Raw genomic sequence first — 19290 nt, 5'->3', positions numbered from 1 at the left:
GCCGATCAATGTTCAGGCCCAATTAAGCCTATTTGGGTCCAGGCCTAAGTGAAGAGCTTGTTCATTATTATTATTATTATTATTATTATTATTATTATTATTATTATTATTATTATTATTATTATTCTATTCTTTTTTCCTTCCTTGCTATTTTTCTTTTCTGTTTCAATCCACGCGTGCACAATAGAATCGAGATCAGAATCCCTAGGTCAAACACAAGATCAAATTGTAAAAATTTTAGATCAGAAATCATGCTAAATAGAATGCAATCCCAAGATTCAAGCTTGGGATTGAATTTGTCTATTTCCTAAAATCATTCCTAAGCCTACCTATAAATTGGACCAATTCTAACACTAAGGAACACACAAAAAACACAGAAGAAATTATTGAAGGAATTCTAGGAAAAGTTTGGCAGTAAGGGTTTTTGATATTCGAAAATTAGAATTTTGGATTTGATTCGGAGTTTTGGTGGGATTTTAGGTTTCTAAAGGTGAATTTAAAGTTGTAAAGAGGTTTAGGAAAGGTTTTGAATGATTTAGGAATTTTTTTGAATTTTTTTGGATTTTTTTGGATTTTTTTAGGTTTTTTGAAGAACTTTGAATTTTTTTGGTGAAATTTTTTTATGAAGGTTGAAGTTTTCGATAAGATTCTAGCAAGATTTTTAGAATTCAACGTATTTTCTAGAAACCAGTGGGTTTTCCAGCTTCAGGTTGAATTTTTTAGCAACATTCCCAAAACTGGTGAAATTCTCAGTTTTCGATTGAATTTACTGGTAGATTTTTTAAAGAGAAGTCAGAGGTTTTTTGGATAGAGAGAGAGAGGCTTTAGGGTTTTTGAAGAAAAACACTAAAAGGGTGCCTTATACACTGCCTCTATATGATGTCGTTTTGGCCTCTTAGGATCTATGTGAACCGACTCAGGATCCGCGCGCTGACCTTGGTATTATCGACGTGACCTGATCGCAGGTTTTTTCTTTTCCATTTTATTTATATTTTTTTATTTGATTTGATTTTATTTTATTTTCAACCTATTTTTTTATATTTTCTAGTTTATTTTTTTAAAAAAATAAATAAAAAGAGAAAAAAAAAGGAAAATATAAATATTTCTGTCATTGGTATCTCTAAAAAATAATAATAACAATTTTTTTTTTACAAAAAAAAAGTAAAAAAAAAACCTTTCGAAAAAAAAGGAAACAATAAAAAATATAAATTTCCAAATAATGACAATTTTTATACTCTAAACTATTGGAGGATTGCTTTGAAGTGAGCTCTACCAAACTATTGGGAGGCTTCATCAATTTTTTTGGGACAAAATAAATTAACAAATCCGATGATGAAGCCTTTTCAGAGTGGGACATTAGTCTTCATGAATACTTTTAAGGTGAAAGAATTATCCTAAATTGCTACCAAACTATTGAGACAATTTTAGGGTTGATTCTTAATACTAAATTTTTTGGTAAAATTATAAAATGACCAAGGCTTGGATAATTCAAAATCAACTGGTACCATCATTTGAATGGGCGCTATGGGGGTGCTACAACCTTCCCAAAACATAACTAACTCTCGAACCTAACATCTATTTTGCAAATTAGATTCAATCAGGTGGCCAATCACACCTAAATAAAAAAGATTGGTGGTGACTCTTTTTATGCACGTCTAGCAATAGGCCTACGGATCTATACATTATAATAGTTTGGTGACTCTACTGGGAAAAATGAGAATCAAGATAGTAAATGATTTCTTATTATCTAAGCCTTACTTAATAAATTTGAAATTATTTTATTCCCTTATATTAGCTTTATTATTTATTTTCATTGTGTACACTTACTTATTTATTTGTCTTTCTTTTTATTCATTGCTTATATTTGTCTAATTATCTATACCTATCATTCATTTGCATGTGCATGACATAAGCCCTCAACCCAAGCTCTACCTTCATGAGGGAGTGAAGTACCTATACCATCGTGAGATTTCATGTTTTCATATGGGCCTACGAAACACTTCCATTTAGATTGAACCCTTTTCGCTTATAGCCTATGATGGGTGAAGATTGGGATGCCTTACTAATCTATAATGAACCATGATGTAGGGAGCAATTTGGGGGCCTTTTAAAATTAACCTAAACCGTATATAGTCAACCTTAAAAGCCCAACCATATATAGAGCCTTGTCTTCCCATCCCTTGTAAATAATCCAAAATTCTAGGTCATGTTGTTGCCTTAATTGCTATGTTTACTATATGTTTTATTAAAGTGATTAACTAACCTTTTTGCCTTATTTATTTCTTTTCTTGCACATTTATGAACATTTTTACAGATTGCATATATTTTTGGCTCAAAGATTTCAACAAAAAACCCTCATGGATTCCACAAAATGTCAAGTTTGCGTTTCATCTATGCTGTTCAAATGTGACTCTCCCATAGACGTGAAAATGGAATCGAAAAAGAGGTAACTAGAAGAAGGAGACTGTTTGCCACCTGGTTATGTCCCTACACTATCAGAAGAAGTTTGCCTACTCCTCAAACATAATGATATGAAATGCTTATTAGATATATGGAATGGTATAACCCCTTCAAGGTAGGAGACTTTTTGTGAGAAGTTTGGGCACATTGCACATCTCATGTTAGTAGAGGTTGACTACTCACTTATCAAGGTGATGGTACAATTTTGAGATCCTTCTTACCAATGTTTCCTCTTTAATAAGGTTGATCTAGTACTAACTATAGAGGATTATTCAACTCTAGTGGGTATACATCTATTGTATCCATAAAGAATATACATAAAGAAACACAAATCAGGAAGTCATAAAAAGCTAGGTTAGATGCTAGGAGTGGGAAATGAGACCATAGATTTATACACTTAAAAGAAAGGAAATCACAAGGGTATTTCATAGGAGGTTCTTCAGGATTTCATTACTAAGCATCCAGATGATGATTAAGGAATGAGTGCATTTGCTCTGCCATATATGGGTTGGTCATTTTTTCCAAGGTCTTAGGACACATTGAGATAGAAGTGGTGGATCTTTTTGAGCAGATTGAAAGGGGGTGTAATCGTTCACTAGCTATATTGGCAGAAACTATCAAACTTTGAATTTTTGTAGGCAGATGGACAAAACACGTTTCATAGGTTGTATACCTTTATTATTTGTATGGATGAAGAGCCATTTTGAATGCAAGAAAAGTGTTTTTACCAAACTTTATTTCCATACTCAGAGTCTGATTAGGGAATTTTGCCATAGGACTTGGCCAAAAGCAAAGGCTCAAAAGGAATGGAAATATCTGCTATAATGGCTCACAGCTGGTCAAGTAAAATGGTTAGCTACATGGATAGACAAGGAACCTATGTTGTATCAATATAGAGATGAGACAGGGGTTCCACTTCTAGGCCTATAGAGGTTAACAAGTTATGCACCATTGATGGTATAGAGATAGTATGGAGCTAAATAGTTTACTCTTATGACTTATAAACTTGGTCAGTTGACTGCTCATATAGGGAGCCCGAAACTTTCTAGAGGATTAATGACATGATTAAGGCCTGGAAAAAGCCTAAGAGAGTAAGCCCAATGCCATTCACTAATCGAGTCACTCAAGGGTATCTGATTTAGAGAAATAAAAGGGGCCAGAAGATTACATTTATACTTCAGAGTCATCATATACCGAGGGGTTAAGAGTCAGACGATAAGCTTTATGAGTTAGAGCATAAAACATAAAAGGAAAAATTGAAGCAAAAAATTTTGAAATTACAGGAAGAAAAAGACTAGTGGTAGAATAAAGTAGAAAAATTAGAGATCCAAGTTATAGGATTTCCAAGAAGTACAATAAGGCCCAAAAAGTTAGAGAATGGGATGATGCCCTTAAAGAGCTGAAGGAGCTACAACAGGAGCATAAAAGGTTGTGCATATGGGTACAAGCCAAAGAAATAAACAACACAGAGTTAGTTCATGAAAATGAAGAACTAAAAGAAAAAGGGAGACCAAATAAAAAATGTTTTCATGAAAGTTGAGCAGGAGAATTAATGGCTTTTAGATTACATTCTAACTCTAACATCAAAGTTGAGTGAACAAAAAAATTGTGTCAGAATCCTCACGAAAAGGCACAGAAAGCTATCTTATCAAGTGTGGTGTGGTTCGGTAAAAGAGAAGGGTTGAGAAGACAAAGATATATAAAGCATCTTCCAACTCAGATAGGTAAGGCTGTGATCCAAGTAGGCAAAATGGCAAAAAAAGCTAAAGCACTGAGAGCTTTGATTGTACCAGTAGAAGAGCATGGATAGAAGCTATTGAACTTCATTGAGGAAGCTAAAGACCAATATAAGCAAGTTAGGTGTTTTTATAGAGGAATAGTATTAGGTTTAATGTAAAACAGACTCCTGTAGAATAAATAAAAGTTTTCTTTTGTTAAATTTCTTTTAATAAGCAAATATGTTCTTTTTTTTTCTCTTATTTTCTTTTCTTTTCTTTTTCATGCATCACGCTTATTTATTCATTCATAACATTATCATTGAAATTTTTAATTTTGGTACTAAGGTGTAAGAATAGCTACACATCAATACAATACTCGGGCTCGAGCTAAAAAGATGAAATAAGACAATACAAGCCACCTTAAAAGGATAAAAAAAGCCTAAAAAGCACTAGAGGGAAAGCTGAGCCAAATTTTAGAGGCCTTGGAAAAGGTAAATAGAGGGAAATCAATAGAAGAAGATACTTTACAAAAAGCTACTAACTTGGCATATCTTTTAGGCTTCAATCCATAATAAAATCAAATCGCACCATTCTTCCAACCTCAATATGTAGCTTTTTCAAAATACAACTACTCAGAAGCGACCTATGCACTAGGTTATAATAATGTCCAAAGCTATGATAATCTTATATTTGTCAAAAAGGCAACTAAGCCCATTCAACTCTCTACTATAAATGAAGTAAAAGAAAAAGAAAAGACATAGATAGCTATGCCCCTAGAGAGTCTTAAAATTGATTAGGCTATGAGCAAGCTTGAAGAAAGATTAAAAACTATAAAGGGAATGAATTTTTATAGATCCATGAATACTATAGGGCTTTGCCTAGTACCAGATATGGTAGTACCACTTAAGTTTAAAGTACCAAAGTTTGAGAAATATGATGGTACTAAGTGCCCTGTCACACATATCACAATATATTATCATAAAATGATGGTACATGCTAGTAATGAAAAATTGCTTATACGTGTATTTCAAGACCGCCTAACGAGATCTACAACAAAATGGTACGTCCAGTTGGATAGGACCCAAATAAAGACATAGAAGGATTTGACTCGGTCCTTCATCAATCAATATCACTATATTATTGACATGGCCCCTGACTGTCTCTCTTTACAAGTAATGAAAAAGAAGGCATCTGAATCCTTTAAGCAATATACCTAAAGATGGCGAGATATAGTTACTCAAGTATAACCTCTCTTAAAAGAGAAAGAAACTATTGTGTAGTTTGTGAACACTTTAAAGTTATCTTATTATAAGAGGATAATTAAAAATGCAACTAAAAACTTTATTGATATGGTGATTTTAGGAGAGATTATTGAAAACGCCATTAAAAATGACAAGCTTCAAGGAGGTGAGTCTTCCAAAAGAGCATCTAAAAAAAAGATAGTGAAACTTAAGCTGTGAGTCTTGAAGGGCAACAATTTAGAAGTTACTCTCGACCTACCTATCCCACATACCATCACACAGTGAATCATACCTATACATCTCCCTACTAATTAACCACTCAACCATCTTTTTTATCTTCACCAAGATCTCTTACCCACCAAGTCAGTACTACAAGTAATATTAGGGAACCACAAACTAGGGAAAAGCTTACTTTTGATCCCATACCCATAAGCTACACAAAGTTATACTAAGAACTCTACAAGAACCATCTAATTACTTTTGTCCTCGCTAAACAACCCAACCTTCTTATTTCAAATGGTATGATGCCACTTCTCATTATGGAATAACAGGCCATTCTATTGTAAATTATCTTTTCTTAAAACAAAAGTGTAGCATTTGATTAAAGAGAGGTTGATAAGTTTTGATACCAGTAGGAGCTTAGCACCCAATGTTAGTGAGAATCCCTTGTCCAATCATACAGTTAACACCCTAGACAAAAATAAAAAAGCATACAAAAAGAAGGGTAAAAGAGATTAAAATGTCATTCAACTAGCTTTATGATGCCTTATATGAAGTTGAGCTGATACAACTAGTGACTTCATACGCTTACATGGAATGATGCATCCCCTATCAAAGGTATAAGTATCATAGTGGAGCTCTAAGACAATCTATTGAAAAATATTGACAATTTCATTAGGAGGTGCAAAAATTAATAAACTCTTATAAGATAAAGTTATATGAGGAATCAAAAGCCTTAGAAAACATCAGAGTGGCTATGACAGATAGATGGGTGCCAAAACCTATCACTATTTATTATAAAAAGAAGCCATAATCAATTGAGAGAAAATTTGTTCCTAAACCAATAGCTTTCAGAGTCCCCTACCCATTTCCTTATAAAGATAATAAAGCGGTGCCCTGAAGATATGAATATAAGGTGATGACTCAAAAGCAGTAAAGGCTAAAAGCTGAAACTGCTAATATAATAAAAGTAAGGGGCATAACTAGAAGTGGAAGATGTTATACTCTAGAGACTTTGAAAAAAGTAAAAAAAAAGAAAAAAAAGGAGAAGCAAATTGAATCAGAGATCTTAGAGAAAGATACTTCAAAGTCTCTGCTTAAAAAATAGGCCTGTGAGTTTTTGAAGCTAGTCAAGCACATTGATTATTCTGTGGTGGAGTAATTGAATAAGATACTAGCCAAAATTTCTCTATTATCATTTTTTATGAACTCTGAACCACATTGTAACGCTTTGTTGAAAGTATTGAATCAAGCTTATGTGGCTCATAATGTATCTGTAGAGTATGTGAATCACTTAGTAGGGAATCTAGTAGTGCCACATCATATCTCTTTCAACGATGATGAGATTTTGCCTGAAGGTAGAATGAGCACAAGGCATTGCACATCACTATTAAATGTAAAGGCCACATAGTAGCTAGGGTTTTTATTGATAATGGATTCACTATTAATGTCATACTAGTGTCTACTCTAGCTAAGCTATCATTTGATATGTCCCATATTTAAGACAGTCAAATGATGGTCTAAGCATTTGATAAGACTAAGTGAGAAGTTTTGGAAGATGTTAAGCTATCCATCTAAATTGGACCATGTGTTTTCAATATAAAATTTTAGGTCATAGATATATCCCTATCATATAGCTGCTTATTGGAAAGACCATGGATTCACAAGACAGGCACCGTCCCTTTCTCATTGTATCAAAAAATCAAATTCAATGTAGAAAGGCAATTGGTGATTGTGACTGGAGAGAAAGATTTGCTAGTGACCTAACCCATAAATGCCCCATATGTGGAAGTGACAGAAGAATCATTGGAGTGTTCATACAAATCTTTTGAACCTGTTAATGCAGTAGGTGAATGGCTCAAATTCAGTCAGATTGTGATCAATTAGATGGTTAACAAGGGTTGAAGTATCGGTTCGACTTAGACGAAAGCCTACAAGGGATAAGAGAGATTCTTAAGACTAAAGATTACAGTTACAGATTTGGATTAGGTTATAAAATAGAGAAAATGTAGAATGATAGCATAAAGGCAAAGAAAGAATCCACGGTCTTTCCCCATTTGAATGAAACCTTCATTCCTGAAGGATACATGTATTAGAGAGTTGAAGAGGACATAAAAAGAGAACCAAAATAGGAAGAAGCTTTTGCTAAGCTATCCATTCATATGGTAGATGATGAAAGTCAAGATGAGAAAGCTTGGGTTTATCCATGCTCACCAGGATATGAATTATAGAATTAGAAGGTCATCCAAATGCCTATTGTTTGTGATTTTTCTTCAATGTAATCACATCTCCTAATTGTTTATGCCCAAAAACATTAGGATGAACTCTTATGTTTGGGCCTTTTATGTTTCATTATTTCAATAAAAGTAGGAGCATGCATTTTGTTCATTTTTTACATTCCATTCATCACCCTATCAAAATTTCTTGCCAATACTTCCTATTCTATTAATTTTTAGATCCCTAAATGAATGTGAAGATAATCATGACAATGATCCAGGGTTTAGCTTTGAAAATTCAATTAATATCGATAAACTTGATATTAAAGAAGATTTTGAATATTACACTTTTTCTTTAGATTTAATGAGGCTAATTGAATAGGAAGATAAATCTATCGAGCCTTATCAAGAAGTTGTTGAACTGATCAATTTGGGTGATGTCAAAAATAAGAAAGAAGTTAAGATTGGTACTTCACTCTCAATTGTTGATCACCAGTGGTTAGAAGAGTTGCTCTAGGAGTTTGTGGATATATTTACCTAGTCTTACCAAGATATACTTGGACTAAATTTTGAAATAGTGGAACATAGGCTACCATTGAAGCCATAATGCAAACGATGCAGTAACAACTAAGAAGAATGAAACCAGAGATGTTGTTAAAAATTAAAGAGGAAGTTAAAAAACAATTTGATGTAGGCTTCTTACAAGTGACCAAATATCCTGAATGGGTAGCTAATATAGTACCTGTCCCTAAAAAAGATGAAAATGTATAGATGTGTATAGACTATAGAGATCTAAATAGAGCTAGCCCTAAAAATAATTTTTTTTTTGCCTTACATTGATACTTTGGTGGATAATACAACCTGATATTCAGTATTCTCTTTTATAGATGGATTCTCTGGCTATAATCAGATAAAAATGGCTCTAGATGATATGAAAAAGACTACTTTTATCACTAGATGAAGAACCTTTTGTTATAGGGTCGTGCCTTTTAGACTAAAAAATGTCGGGGTAACCTATCAAAGAGTCATGGTAACACTTTTCCATGATATGATGCATAAGGAGATTGAGGTGTATGTGGATGACATGATTACGAAATCCATAAAATAAGAAGATTATGCAGTCAACCTTCAAAAATTATTTGAGAGATTGAGAAAGTTTCAACTTAAATTAAATTCAGCCAAATGTACATTTGGAGCTAGGTTAGGGAAGCTGTTAGGATTTATAGTTAGTGAAAGAGGGATAGAAGTGGATTAAGATAGAATTTGGGCTATCCAGAATTTATCTCCTTTAAGTACATAAAAAGAGGTTCGAGGTTTCTTGGGTAGATTGAACTATATATCCTAGCTCATTTCTCAACTCACTCTTAAATGTGACCCATTTTCAAACTTCTTTAGAAGAATAATCCTAAAGAATGGAATGAACAATTGTCATAACGTCTAGATCTGAAGATTTATCGCTAGACATTAACTTGAAGGAGTCGCCACCAATCTTTTTTATCTAGGTGCGATTGACCACCTAAAGAATCTATCATTTCAGGGAACACCTAAGTTTAAGGGTCCCCAAAAAATGGGTTTGGGTCTACTAATCAGAACAAGATTCGGGAGTTCGGTTATGTGTGAGAAAAGTTATAGCACCCTCACAACGCCAATTGAAAGATGGTACCAGTTTAATTTTGTGCTATCCAACAAGCCTTAAAATTTTACCAACTAATTAATTATTGAAAATTATTCTCAATTAACTCTAATACTTTTAGCAGAAAATTAAAAAAATTCCCTCACCTCAAAAGTATGCAAGAAAACTATTGTTTCACTTACAGAGACTCCATCATCGGATTATTTAACATTAAAGAAAATTTAAGAAAATAAAAAGGAAAAAAAAGAAAAAATGATTGCTTTTGTACAGGAAAAATTGATACTTTCAACTTTTCCTCATTCTTCGAGCTCAAAGAATAAGATATATGCGAGGAACAACTACTTCAACTAGTAAATCACCTCAAGGTATCTGATAGCATTTTGCTTCTCGCCAATACTAGCATTTCCACCAAATGTTGATATTATCCTATTGTTAAGCGTATCCAATTGTTCTTTTGATATCTTTACGAAATCAGATGGTTACAATGCCTCAAATGGTAGTGAAGAAATTACGTCTGCCATTTAATCAGTTTTTCTGCTTGGCATTACAGGTTTTACAGAAAGATCAGAAGGATGCCAGAGAACTTGGGAGATATTATTGGATGATTTTGAATAATCAAACTCAAGGGTAGAACCTGATCTTTCCTTAATTCTCCAGTTTCTGTGTTAGGAACTGACAGCAGGTGCGGTAACAGCCACTTCAACATGATCTGATGATAATTCCTAATCATATACTTTTGATTCATCTGAGGTAGCCTAATTACTCACAGTTGGGCTGTCTGATTGGTCAATGTTACTATCCCTTTCTTGCACTTTGAGCTGTTGCTGATTCTCACTTGAAAACTTGTCTTCAATCATACAATTCAGGACATGAGACCCATCTTGTTCCTTATGCAGTTCCTCTTCAGTGTTCTTATCAAAATCAAGTTCCATATCAGTGTTCTCAATTTTAACTTCAGATTCATTCTCAGAGCTATTTGGAAAGGGCCTTCGGTAATTTTCCTTCTCATTCTCCTTCTGTAAGTTTGTTTTGGCTATTCTAGACAACCTCAAGAGGTTCACACGCTTAATAGCACTTGAATAATCTTTATGCTTCTCCTCCACTCCTTTACCAGCAGTCTTTATTTACGTTTTACATCCAATTGGTGTTCCCTTAACTGGTGTCTCATGGCCTCTTAAGCCCAAAAAAAATAAGCCAAGAGTTGGTTCGAGAAAATCTTCCATATCCTTTGCATATACAAACTCCAAAAGATTCCCAATCTTCCTTACTATTTTTAGCTACGAAAGTAACTTAGAATCCATCTCTGGAGCATAAGCCAAAGCCAGACACAGTTTGACATTGTTTACATTTGCATTTGTCAGATAGCCAAGCAAAAATTTAAAACATTTTGAGACCATTTTCAGATCTAAAATATCAGGGATTTTAATATACTCAAACTCAATTAGCATCAGTAGAAGCTTCTACGCATGCATGGGAATGAGATCTTCATCTTCAATCAACGTGGGGTAAAGAGGAAGAAAATGAGAGTTAGATATGAATTTCATATTCTGACCTTTGATTGTTTAATGAAAGTTCATTCAAGAAATTGACCATCACATCAAACATAATTTTCAGGCACAAAAATCTCGCACTGCCATCTTCATTGCCCTTGTAAAGAACAGCAAGACTAGGGAGAATTTCACTGATAAAAATATTAGGACTACCAAGAATTACTGGAGGCTCATCAGGTATAGATTCCATAACCCATAACAATGTTATTTGGAAGTCATCCTGTCCTTGAAATGGTGTCTCCGTAACTTGGATAAGATTTGCCAACTACTGCAAGACCTAATGAGTCTTCACTCTGCTTTTAAATGATAAGCTCCCAAGAAGATAAAGAATGGCAAGGAACAAAGGAATATTGTTCTTTAGAGCAGCACGATCGGTAAGGGCAGCAATCTGCCAATGTCTCATTTCTCCCATCATTTGCTGAATATCTCCAGTTATGTCATCCAGTAATCTGGGCATTGTGGATGCCACAACATGAAGAAATGAATCTAGACACTACAGTAGATAGATATCCTTCTCCTTTACCAATCTGTAGACTATGAGGAGTAACCTAGCACTGCAAAAGAATTGTGGTAACCACCTCTTACTGTTCTTACTAAGAAAAGCCACAACAACAAGCGTTCTGCCACATAAAACTTCACTTTTTTGTTCAATAAGAAGCACAAAACTAGGCACCAGATTCTTCTCCTCTATCAATGGTAAAAGGTACCATCCATTTCAAAACATATGGCTTCCAAGCATAGCCATATTGAAAAGATTTAAGCTAAATTGCTGCTTACGCAAACTGCCCTTGATAAGAGCAGATGCGATATCCTTAAGCAAAAGTTTATCTATAACTGATTGAATGCTATGGGGACTGAAACGAACAAGACGAACCAAACAAGATCCTGCAGTAAGCCTCATGCTCTCCTACTTCCCTGCAGCCTTATAAATGTAACACATGTTACTAATCACATCCTGACTGGTGAAATGAGCTGCCTATTGTCCTTCTTGACTCTAAATTTTTTCAATTATCCTAAGTGCATAAAGTTAAGTCATATCATCCTCTCCTTTATGTAAAATTGATGACACCAATGAAATGGATGAATTTGGAATCTGCCAGCCAGATGCATGCTTATTGTCTTTTGATGGAGATTCAGGTGGATTATTATCTCCTGCATGTTCATTTTGAGTGAAAATATAGAATAGTAATTCACCTAAAGTAGCCATAGAAAATCTTTTCACTTTTTCCTACTTGTCTCTAAGACCATCAGTAACTGCACCAGATTGCACCCCTCGTCAGCGACTCGACCTTATACCATGACTTGCACACCAATGAGGCAGCGTTTCAGTCCCACCTCGACGTAACAAAGTGGAGTGCATTTTTCGACATGTCTTCCAGCACCTGGTCCAAGTACTGCGACTAGAACTTCAAGTGACCCACCATTCAGGCTGCTGCTAGCTGGAGCTCTTCTTGAAGCAACTTGCCCATTTCTGGAAGCACCAAATACAGGGAAACCCTAATCGTCAGACATTTCAGATCTCTAAGAAGGTCCCCTTCCCCTCAAACCTGGAGCAATTCCATTAGATTGGACAAATCTTGGTCTTTAAGCACTTCTCGGGTCATGGATGAGAAGGTCACCAGGATACCAATCCTACTCCCAAGTTGGAGTTTCACAACTAGCCCATAGGTATGAGCTAGTACAGCAAAGTAAGAGTGAAGGTCAAGGTCAATGAGGGGAAGGTTTCCCACCAAGGGGAAGCCTCGAGGGCTTGGTGGCGATGGGGGCTTCCCCTTTTGTTTTGCTTCTATTTTCTCCCCCTTTTTTTCATTGCTTTGTTGCTGTTTATAGAACTAGATCAAAAGAATTTTTGATCAGATCAAAGTCCTTATCTGATTGGGTTATCAAAAACTTAAGACTCATCCTACCTCATATTAAAACCTATAATAACTCTACAACCTCCAATTTTAGACCAAAGATATATTTTTTTATTTTTTATCACTAAATCTTGTTAAACTAATGACAAATCTAATAAAACAAATAAATCAACTAAAAAATCAAAGAAAAAATAAAAATAAAAATAAAAGCCAATTGGGCCTACTAGTTGGATCCTAAATCGGGTCTAATGGGCTTAGACCCAAACCCTATTGGACTAGGCCCAATGGGCTTGGGTCTGAACTAAATAGGGTGTCTATAGTTACCCCTCTTTGCACATTTTCTTTGAAACAAGAATTGTGCAAAGACGTAGACACCCATTCAAGACTTAACTTGACACCTTTTTTGTTTTGTTTTTTTCTTATTTGTTAAAATTTTGATCAAAGCTCCTCTAAGCAGAGGCTTAATGACTTTGAGAAACATAAACAAAACTCTTCTAATCAGAGGCTCAACAACTTTTGGAAAATAAACAAGGCCCATCTAATTAGAGGCTCAATGACTTTTGAAAAATAAACAAAGCTCCTCTAATCAGAGGCTCAACAACTTTTGAAAAATAAACAAGGCTCCTCTAATCAGAGGCTCAAACGACTTTAACAAACACAAACAAAGCTCCTCTAATCAGAGGCTCAACAACTTTTAAAAAATAAACAAGGCTCCTCTAATCAAAGGCTCAATAATTTTTGGAAAGTCAATTGCTTCTCTAAATAAAGGCACTACAACTTTGAAAAGTAAATTGCTCTTCTAAACAGAGGCACCTCAACTTTTGGAAAGTAAATTGCTCCTTTAAATAGAGGCACCCACGACTTTGAAAAGTAAATTGCTCCTTTAAACAGAGGCACTTCAACTTTTGGAAAGTAAATTGATCCTCTAAATAAAGGCACCCACGACTTTGAAAAACGAATTGCTCCTCTAAATAGAGACAACCACGACTTTGAAAAATAAATTGCTCCTCTAAATAGAAGCAACCCCGACTTTGAAAAATAAATTGCTTCTTAACAATCATGTCCAAAAGAGTTATAGATCGTGACTGAAGGAATTTTGTAATGGGAACTCAAGGATTCACAATTTGAGTTCAACATTTAGAGGTTCAGATTCGCAAGAATCTTTCAACTTCATAAGAATTTACTGAAATTTGATTATCAAAATTTTAGTTTCATTCAAATTTGTAATATCTCGAGATTTGCATTTACAACTTGCAAGACTCGCATCCAACATTTAAAGATCCCTATTTGAATTTCGGAGATTCACATCCAAAAGTTCAAGGCTTTTCAAAGGTTCTCATTTGGCAAACTTGGAATTCATATCCAAAAATATAAAGCTTTTCATTTGAATTTTGAAGATTCACATCCAAAAATTCAAAGCTTCTCATTTGAGTTCAAAGGCTCACATGCAATAAAACTTAGAGTTTCACATCTAAGTTCAAAGGTTCTCATTTAAAACATTAGAAATTCATATCCAAAAAGTTAAAGCTTTGTATTTTGGAGATTCATATCCAAAAGTTCAAAACTTTTCATTTGTTCGAAAATTCACATTCGAAGAACTTTAGGGTTTTCATTCCTTAAAGATTCTCCTTTTGGAACTCAAAGAATCTCATTTGAGTTCTAAAAAATTCTCATCAAAATATTCACAATTTATTTTTCAAGTGACTCAAAAATTTGTATGAATGAATGTTATGATAAAAAATGCAAATGCCTTTTTAATGATGCAAATGCAATAACCTAGATTCTCATAGTACCATACATGTCCAAACAAAGTTTAATTCATCAAATTATGTGCATGTACTATTCAAGCAATGATGCCAACGTGTTGCATGTAATGCGAATGTCAATAATGTCATGAAATCTTAAATAATTATGGAATATGGTCTTCAAAACCCTACCATCTCACATTCTTCTTTTATTTAGCTTCTCAACATTTTGGAACAAGCTTCATCAACTAATCATTATTGTTTCCATTACTTGATCACCATCCAGAGGTTTCTCAGCACCAATAAATTTTACCTATTACCCTGCATGCCAGGCTTATCAGCACTAACCATTTCAAAATAAATTTCATGTTTTGTCACTTAGTTATCGTTCATAAGCTTCTCAATACTAGCCATTTCAAAAAAAATTTCATCATCTGTCACTTGGTCATCGTTCATAAGCTTTTTAGCACCAGTTTCGTCTATTACCCCATATCATTTTCATCACTTAATCATAACTCATAGGTTATATCAACCAATACATCCCCATATTCATTACTTGATTATACCACTTTTCAAGATTTATCCCATCTTCATTTTATTATCCAATCCATCATCATATTTTCCATTTGGTCACATCATATGTCCTTTCAAATCATCTCTTTTAGGTTTCTACCATTTCTTCATTTTGTTACCACCCTCATCTTAGATTTTTCTTTAAAAAAATACAAGACTTTTTTATGCACATTGTCATTCATTCATCATCATTTCAATTCTTGACAAATATAATGCACTCATACATTTTCTTGATTTATTCTAGGGATGTAACAATAAGAGAACACAAGATGAATTATGGTAAAAATAATCAATAAAGATCTATTTTGGTACAAAACAAATAGGAAAGGAAATAAATTGGATACATGTCATTGGGATGAATGGTATGTCCAAACGATGAATATTCAGATAATTCTCAACATAATCTAGGATTTTTTTTCAAAAACTCATTACATTTACTGTTGAAGTCATCTTGAGCTTGGTGAACTTTGCCCCAGTCTTTGAGGGATCTTCAGATGTCTTTGATCTTCCATCCATGTGAACCATTTGACCTAGATCTTTTTCTACCCAAATCACCTTTTCAGGTTTTCAATTTGAATCTTTTTTTCATTTTTTCATTTTTCATCATCTTTTTTTTCTTTTTTCTCATTTTTCATCCATTGTTGATATCTTTCCACACATCAAACTTTAGAACAATGTAGCATGATTCCATTGTTTCATTGTGAGCATGCCTTCGCTCAACATATGATCATTCAAGTTGAGCATTAACACTTGATCTAAATGGACTTTTCAAGGTTGTAATGTAGGTCAAGGTGAGGGGTTATAAAAAAAATGGATATAATAGGCTCAAAACATGTATTAAAAGGTTCAAGACAAAATGATCATTTGATGCAACTTGGCATTTTTCCCCATCTTCATTTTACTACTTTTTTCTTTCCTCACATAAAAGATTCTCATTATTTTACCCCAACTAATGTGTGGCATTTATTTTGTCTTTTACTTTTCTTTCTCTTTCCCTCTTTGAGACCTTTTGTGATTTTTTTTTTAAAAAATTATCCCCCAGTGTAGAGGGTGATCCTTGGTTGGGGTTCTTCAGAAAAATAAATCATAATAGGCTCAAAGGGGTAACAATAAATAGTTTTTCGAATGGTAAAAGAAAGATGACCATTTTTCATCTCAATTGTGAATACCTTTCTTGAACATCATCTATTGAACAAAGCTCATGAACCTATATAAAAGATTACACATCTTCAAGACATATCTATTTCACCTTTGGTAACAGCTTACTTTTTTGCTCAAATCATCTCCTCATATTAATGTAGGTGAGTTCTTAAAATTCAATCCCAGAATTATTATTATCATTGTCTAAATATTCATCATCTGAAATTTGAGAATGGGAATGTAAATTTATGAAAGGTAACAGAGCATGGAGTAATGGTCGAGTGAAAGAGAAAATGTAATGAAATGCATTAACTTTCCTTTATTAAAATGATAACAAGTGAAATCATATTGCAAAAAAGAAATCTTAACATTACTTTAAAAGAACTCTTAGAATGACAAGTAGCATTCAATTAGTTTTAACATCCTTCTTTAAAATCATGCCCTTGTGCAATCAGGTGAAAGATTTTTATCTCGCCCCCTTGATTCATTGCAACTCTTCAGGCCTTTTTGAATTAACATATTCTTGATTCTCATTTAGAGTATTGACATTATGATTAGGCAATGGATTACCACTAATATTAGGTGTTGTTGCTCTTCATTGATCAAAACTTACCATTCCATCCTTGATTAACCGTTGCACCTTATGCTTTATAGCAGTGTAATTTTTAATGAAATGATCAGTAATTCCATAATGGTAGTCATAGTGAACTATAGGATTATACCGCTTAGGATAAGATGGCTTGAGCAGCTCCACACAACTTGAGGGTAATTAGGTGGCTATTATAGAGCTTTCGAAATAACTCCATATAAGTTATGAGGATTGGATTAAATATGAGCTTTTCTCAAATAGTCTGTTACTTTAATGAACCATTTTTCAGGCTAATAAGATGAATTTAGGGTCTTGTAGGAGTTTGACTGTTAAGGCTGTATATGAGAGCTTAAAGGATAAAAATGGGCTGATATATGGATGAATTAAGTGGTTGTGAGGCTGGTTGGTATAGATAAGATGAAGTATTGTTCATAGTAGGATAGTATGGAGAGTAATCTGAGGGCAGATAGGGTTGATATCCCCTGAACTATCTGTCAAAGTCTACAACTTGAGCTTCAGTCTCTTTCTTCTTGGATGTCTTCTTGGTTTCTCCTCCTTTTAGCTTGTCATTTTTAATGGCATATTCAATGATTTCACCTGAAATCATCATGTCATCAAAATTTTTTGTGGCATTCATTATCATCTTTTTATAATATGGAGATTTCAAAGTGCTGACAAACAATACGGTGATCTCTTTTTCAGTCAAAGAAGGTTACACCTGAGTAGCCATATTATTTTACCTTTGGGCATATTCTTTGAATGATTCAGTTACTTTCTTCTTTATATTCTATAAAGAAAGACGATCAAGGGCCAAGTTTATTATATATCGATATTGACTAATAAAAGCATGAGCCATATCACTTCAAGAACAAATATGGGTCCTGTCCAACTGGACATACCATTTAGCATAGAGCCTATTAGGCTATCTTGAAAGATGTGCATCAAAGCTTTTCATTATTGGCATAGGCAGTCATTTTTCGATAGTACATAGTAATGTGAGTTTTCAGACACCTTGTAGCATCGTATTTCTTGAACTCTAGCACTTTAAACTCCAGAGGGATAATCACATTTGAGACTAAATAGAGTCCATCAGCATCGGTAGAACCATAAAAACTCACTCCTTCCACTACTCATAGCCTTTCCTCTAACAAGTTTATCTTTTGTTCAACTTTTAAGGCTTCTACAAGCTCTTTCTCTTTGGGCCTCAATTTTTTTTTATTCTTTTAGATCATCCAAATTAGGGACTGATATTGGTTCTACTGTCTTTTCAGTAAAGATAGAATTTATATAACTTTGGTACTGTCCTTGATTTGAATCTCATGGCATTCTGAGATATGTGTAACCTACAAGATAGGTGAACTGCTGTGATGGTGACCTTATGTAGGTTAGAATTGATGTGGCTTGAAACCATGAGGGTACAGTGGGTCATCCTCCTCTTGTAAGGGATGATCTTGTTGGCTAGCATTCTCCTCTATTGCCTTCCCGTTATTTAACTTGTTCATAGCCTCTAAAATCTCATTCAACTCTCCTTCTAACTTCTCATGAGCTTTCTCTATTCTCTCGAGACGATTGAAATTTTCTTGTTCCATTAGTCTGGCTTGAGCTCTTGTATTGTATTGGTGAGTGAGGTTGCTTGGTGGAGCTATCCTTGAACCTTTAGCACCATAATTATGATTAGAAATGCTATGCTATGCTTTATGTATGATACGTTGATGCACAAATGAAATGTACATTTTTATGGATGAAATCTAATATGAAATGGATGCAAATGATTATGTTAAAACATGATCATGAAAATAATGCAGATGCATAAAATCAGACAAACAACATAGTTAGTTTCATAGATGAAATGAAAGTGATGCCGATGCATAATGTTACATATGATAATAAAAATGATGCACAAAGTCAAACAATCAAAATGATTAGATAAACATTCTTCTTGTGTCTTAGTTTCAGGGTATACCTATCATTGGGTAGAAAGGGCTCTATCTTAGGTTTAGGCACTTCTAAGGTTCACTATATGTGGTTCAAGGTTAAAGTCTAAAGGTTTTCAAATTGCTCCTTACATCATTGTTCATCACAGACTAGTAAGGCACCCTAATCCTCACCCATTACAGGCTACAAGCAAAAAATGTTCAATTTGAATGAGAATATTTTGCTAGCCACTGCAGAGGCATTAAACCTCATGAAAGTAATAAGTACTTGACTTCCTCATAGAGGGACGGAGCTCGGGTATGGAGCTCATGTTATGCATATGCATATGGATGACATAATTAATAAAGTAAATAAACATGAATGAATAAAAAATCTATACAAAAGGATCAATTTTATTAGGCTTTTGGATAACACA

General features: G+C 34.0%; 1 pseudogene; it reads right to left on the bottom strand.

The window, feature by feature from the left end:
* Positions 1 to 10242: 10242 nt before the first annotated feature.
* On the bottom strand, positions 10243 to 18529 carry LOC111308118 (serine/threonine-protein kinase RUNKEL-like; annotated as a pseudogene).
* Between the last annotated feature and the right edge of the window lie 761 nt (positions 18530 to 19290).

This window comes from Durio zibethinus, chromosome 2, assembly GCF_047325235.1.
Source record: "Durio zibethinus cultivar Kanyao isolate XHJ-2024 chromosome 2, ASM4732523v1, whole genome shotgun sequence".
Lineage (NCBI taxonomy): Eukaryota > Viridiplantae > Streptophyta > Magnoliopsida > Malvales > Malvaceae > Durio > Durio zibethinus.
The sequence above is the reverse complement of the archived record's forward strand: the minus strand, read 5'-3'. Positions and strand labels throughout refer to the sequence as shown.